This window comes from Emys orbicularis, chromosome 14, assembly GCF_028017835.1.
Source record: "Emys orbicularis isolate rEmyOrb1 chromosome 14, rEmyOrb1.hap1, whole genome shotgun sequence".
NCBI lineage: Eukaryota > Metazoa > Chordata > Testudines > Emydidae > Emys > Emys orbicularis.
The window spans coordinates 37,787,227-37,792,711 of record NC_088696.1 but is presented as its reverse complement, the minus strand read 5'-3'; positions in this window follow the sequence as shown (position 1 = coordinate 37,792,711).

The following is a 5,485-nucleotide window of genomic DNA, read 5'->3' as shown; positions in this document are numbered from 1 at the left end:
CTGGTGCAGGCAGGCTGTTGTGTGTGGTAGATGGCGGTTGCCTTTAGGAAGAAAGCGAGACGCTTGCTGCTTCCTTAGGAATGGCCCAAGGCTACGGCCTTAGGTAGACTGGCCGCAGGACGTGATAGCTCAGATACCGCGGTGATGGGCACAGTCTACAATCCTTGAGAGAGACAAGGTGGGCGAGGACCAACTTCTGTGGGTGAGAAAGACAAGCTTTCGAGCTTCCACCGGGCTCTTCTTCAGGGCTGGGCTATCACTGCTGTCTCCCGGCTGCTTGGGGGCCCATAGGAAATGAGTTTGGTGCCTGACTGTCATTGTTCCCTTTTGGCTTTGTGGAGCGTGCGGGGAGCCCGGCACCTGTCAGGATCGGGCTCTTGGGAATGAACATCACCCCACCCCCCCACACTCCGTGATCACGACCGGTGTCTGCTCTCAGCAGCAGCACTGGGCAGAGTGACTGCCCACGGGGAAGCTGGCACTGCCCCGCGCCTTTCTTGGGCACGGAGGCCTCTCGTCTCTAGGGCTGTTGGATCTGGCGCCCGTTCACCAGCGCTGGGTGTGCTCGGCAAACCCACCCATCGCTGCGAGTGCTTTATTCAGAGCACGCAGGGAAAACCACACGTGGCCGTACGCTGTGTGGGGCCGTGGCCGCAGACTCGCAGACGCTGACTTGGAAGATAATTGCGTACAGCTCTCTAAAACATGTAAGGGATGGCATGTTTCATAACAGTGGAACGCCCCTCAGAGGCAGGAAAACGAGCCCTGTTTCCTTGTCTCTGTTGTTTTTTCCCCTTCATCCCATGTGAGCCCCACTGGTTTATTATGGTAGGGTTAGTCATGAACCGGGAGGTCCATGCATTAGTTTGCTATTGTAGAGGTGCTCATAAACCCTGAGCTGCATCAGAGGTTTGTCACTGCCAGGTTGGTCATAGGCTCCGTGTACTGGTTTGTTATTGTAGGGTTGCACCTAAGGACAGAGTGCCACGCACTGGCTTGTAGCAATGCTCAGGGGTATGGGCTGCGGCACACCCTAGTTTGTTGCTGTAGGGTTGGGCATAAATGCTGAGCTGCCGTCAGTGGTTTGCTGCTGTTTGCCTGTTCCAGGAAACAGTCGTGGAAGCCTTTGTCTTCGGGATATAAAGCAGCTAGGGAATCACAACGGGTGTCAGGAAAAAAGGGGAAATTGTTGGTAGGTTTCCCCCCCTCCCCTCCTTTGACAGTGTCCCTTAAAAAAACAAACAAGAACCACCCACATCTTTTATGTCTTAAATGCAAGAGAAATGTGTGTTGCAGACAGGACTGCACTGGGGTAAAACAGAGCCCGTTTCACAAGATAACGGGGCCTCTTACAACAACAATCCAGGATTGGGCTAAAGAAGGATTCACCCCTTCCCCATCCCAGCCCTCTCCTCTTGCCAAAAGCTGTATAGGTTCTGGTCAGATAAGTGTCCAGGTGGTCAGGGGCTTCCCGGAGTTCTCAGAGGCTCTTCGCTCTGCAGATTTCCTGTTGAGACACTTGTGGATCACAGAGTTTAGATCTGGATCTAAATGTCCCGGAAGCCTGAGAGCTTGAATGGGCAGCTGCACACTTCCTGTATTAAATGGTTTCCTTTGTTTGATTAAGGAACCACAATGCAAAGAAAGAACAAAAGTAAAGTCTCTGTCAGAAAGAGCATGGTGTGTGCCTCCCCTCTGGAACAGGCTGCAGCAGCAGCTCTGAGAGTAATATGGCTGCTGCCTCTGCAAGTAGATGAATTTCTTAGAAATGTAAAAGTGCAGGAGGCAGAAAACAGGCATCTCCATTTCCAGTGTACACAGCCCACGGAGCACGCTGCTGAGTCTCTGATGCTGCCTGCTTGCGGCTGGGTTGGAAAACTGAGAGAGGAAAAACCATTCTTATGGGTTAACAGCAGTTCTACTTCTGGCCCTAGCCAAAACCAGGTAGCACAATAGAGGAAAAATGAGTTAAAATGCGAGTTAAGAAGGTTTGGGATGAGTAATTTTGGGCTGGTTCTTATTCTACCCAGGCCAGTTTGCCCATCCCTACACAGAATAATGATGTAACAGTGAAGGTTTATCTGTGAAACATTTCTATTGTGTTTTCTTAGAGGGCGTCTCAAATGCCAGGTGTTACTGACCAAGCGAGCTGGGTGGCAGTGGCTTGGTGAGCTGGGACTTGTGCACCCGGATCTAAGTTTCCTTTTTTAAAAAGTCTCAAATCCCTTGTGATTGCAAAGAACTTTCAAAGTGGGACCAGAGTGTGAGTGGTGTAGCGATATCTGCCTTGGGCAGCCTGAACTTTCCCATTCATCTGAATGAGATGATGATGATGATGATGAGATGTTGACTCTGAAACCTAACAATGGCTGGTTAACTGTCAGCTGTTTCACGGCTGATCAAGGCATGCAGTAAAGGAAACAGTCTCACAAATTATGGAGCCTGCTGTGAGTGGAGTCTAGTTTGAGTGTCCAGGGGGTGGGGCTTGGTTTGTAGCTTGGGAGAGTACCATGACATTTGTTTCCAATTCAGTCCCTGACTTCGCTCTCCCCCAGAGGTAGCATATTAGTGTCAGGCTTCATAAGAGAGAGAGACAAAGCCAAAAAGGAAGAGGCGATGAAAGAAAAGGGAGAGAGGGAAATGTCAGAGCAGGGAGGGTTGCAATTCAGTGGTGTTAAGGGTCCACGGAGACAGGCTAGAGGTCTTGAGGGACAACAGAGAGGTGGATGGTTGGACAGGAAGAAGATGTGCCGAGATGGATGGGTGAACAGATGCTCCAGGTGGAAATCTGCAGAACCACACTTGAGCTCTTTGCATTTCCACTCTCGTTGCTTGAATGTGCCAAACAGGCCATCCCATCTGTTCCTCATTAGGAACTCGAGGTCTCGGAGAGATTCATTAATGCTGCACTGCTGTCAGCTCTGGCAGAGAGAACCTCATGGCACAGACGTTGGTGTCCCCGTCCCACCCTCGCCTCGCTCGTCTACCTGGCGCCGGGAACCCCGCTGTGGTGTTAAGCTCTGACGATTCATGCCTCATGCCAAGAACTCCTCCCTGGTGCTGTTCTCTCACTCCTGGCACCAGGATCTGCCCTGGGAACCCGATTCTGATTCGCTAAAGCAGCTCTGGCGCCAGGAAATCCACCCAGCTGCTGGTAACTCAGCCTTGGCGCTACTAACCCATCCACCCCGGAGCTAGCAATACAACGTTGGCACCGGTTATGCACCCCAAGGCCAGTAACGTGATCCTGCTCTGTGCCGTTACTCCACCCTGGCACTAGATATGCAGAGCGCTGCTCGGTGCAGGGCTGCCTGCCGGCTCCGCTCCCCAGCGGAAAGAAGCAGGGTGTGTCTGTGACGCCTGGAGAGCTCTGAGCAGCAAACCTTCAGTGACCGGCTTCCCTCCCTGAAAACAGAAAAAAATAAAACCCACATTATGATCATTTCACAAACGCCAGCAGCCCCTTTGGCCCCGGCGGGGCTGCTGGCGTTTCAGCTGTTTGCAGTTTGGCCCCGTGTGTGCCCGAGGGCTGGTAACGTAGCGGTGGCCCGTAGCCACCCTGGCAGTGCGTGGCAGCACTGGATGGAAGCGAGCGCCTCTCGGGGGGGAGATCCAGGAATTGTTCTGTGCCATCTGTCCATGTGCTGGCATCTTCCTCCCGTCTCTGGCCGCGGGATTCTGGCACTGTCTGCTTTCTCCTGGGGTTGGTAATCCGGTCACGGTGCCAGCCTCTCCGTGCTTGTGCCCATAACTCCATCTCAGGGCATCAAACTGTATGTTGGTCACTCCGTTGTAGTGTCAGCAATTCTTTTGAATGAGAGTTCCTAGCGCTGACCCCTTCTGGCCATGAAAGACCCCACAACACTTTTCCTAAAAGCCGGGGCATTCGCTCCAGCATCCCGGTCCTATTCCAAACAGCGTAATTCTGTTGTGCTTGCGTAAGTCATCCGTGTCCCCCCCCACCACCACCTTCAATGTAGTGTCATTCTGCACTTCCTGTCCTAAAGTGTCGTGTGCAGCCTATGGGCCCGCTTACAATACAAAATCAGCTGGGTCACTCGACATGGCTACATCCCACTTGTCTCCTGACAGTTCCAATATTGTTGTGCCTTGTCGTGTAGATGGGACCTAAACCCGTGTCTGCTGCAGCCCTCCTGCCGCACAGTTCAGTGACATGGGATCAGATATGCTTAGGTTGGTATCTAACAAATGTCACTCATTTTAATCCCAAAATGTCCTACATTCCCCACTCTCGGAGAATTATTTGACAGAAATAAAAATTTGTGCTCCAGAGGTTCTAGTGAGTGATTGATGCTAAAGGAGGGAAGCCCACATAGTTTGTTTCCTACATACACAATGTTTAGGTGCCTGTCATTTTGGGGGTTCCTCAGGCATTTCTTTCCATATTGGAAAATGGCATGCTGAAAGGCATGCTTAGGTCCTGTCCGTGCTATGAGGTGGAACAATGTTTCAGACACGACACAGTGTTGTGACTTGGTTGCTCTCGCAACGTAGACGGGCCTTTTCTGTACGCTGTCAGACAGCTCTTGTGTTCCACCCCAGAGGTGGCCGCATTTCGATGCAAGGAGATTTGACTGGCATGAAAAGGCATACAAGTGGTGCGAAGGTATATTTTAAAAAAAGATCTGTCCGAGAGGAACAAGCGACACACCGTTTGGGGGCTTGATCCCCTGTTTGTCAGAAGCGTCCAGGCCTGATCAGCTGGTCGGTCACTATGGCGTGTGTGCCATCTCTGCCATCACTTTCCTGGCTCCCAGGGTCAGTGGTAGATGGATTGACTTGGGGTACAGTCGGCTTCTGCAGTTGGTCGGAGTGCTTTGGGATCTTTGGAGACGAAAAGGGCTGTAGATCTGTGAGATGATGTCATTATTTATGAGCTCAAACCTCCTGCTGCCCTGCAGCGACCCTTGCGCTTTGATTTGCGTTAAAGCTCTGGAGAGCCTTCCTCAGAGATGATTTCTCCAGGGCCTGCAGCAGCCTGGAGCTAGCCCCTGTTACATCCCTGCTGCCAAGTCTCATCCCCACACACCTGTCCCGGTTCCCCTCTTGGAGCCGCAGCAGATTCTCAGGCATGGAGAAAGTTGGTCCTTGTGCATCTCGAGGAAGAATCGAGGGGTTAACAACTGGACTGTTCCATTTCTCCTCTTCTGTATGATGCACCTTGGTTTTTCCCGAATGGTTCAGCCAGAAAGAGAAAAGCGGGAGGGGGAACCAAGGGGAAGATGTCACTATCTCTAATCTATCTGTCATTTTTATTTTACAGCCAGTGCCGGGGAGGAGGGGAGCATGAGGCTGCTAGGACAATGCTGAGGAGGCCCCCGACCCGGACCCCGGGGAGGATCTGAAAACAGGTGAACGCAGAAGGAGGAGCGAGGGGTGGGGAGGAAGACAGACGGAAGGAAAGCAGGCTAGGAAAAAGCCTGGAGCTCCTTGGGAGTGGATCCCGGCTGCAGAGGGCTACGCC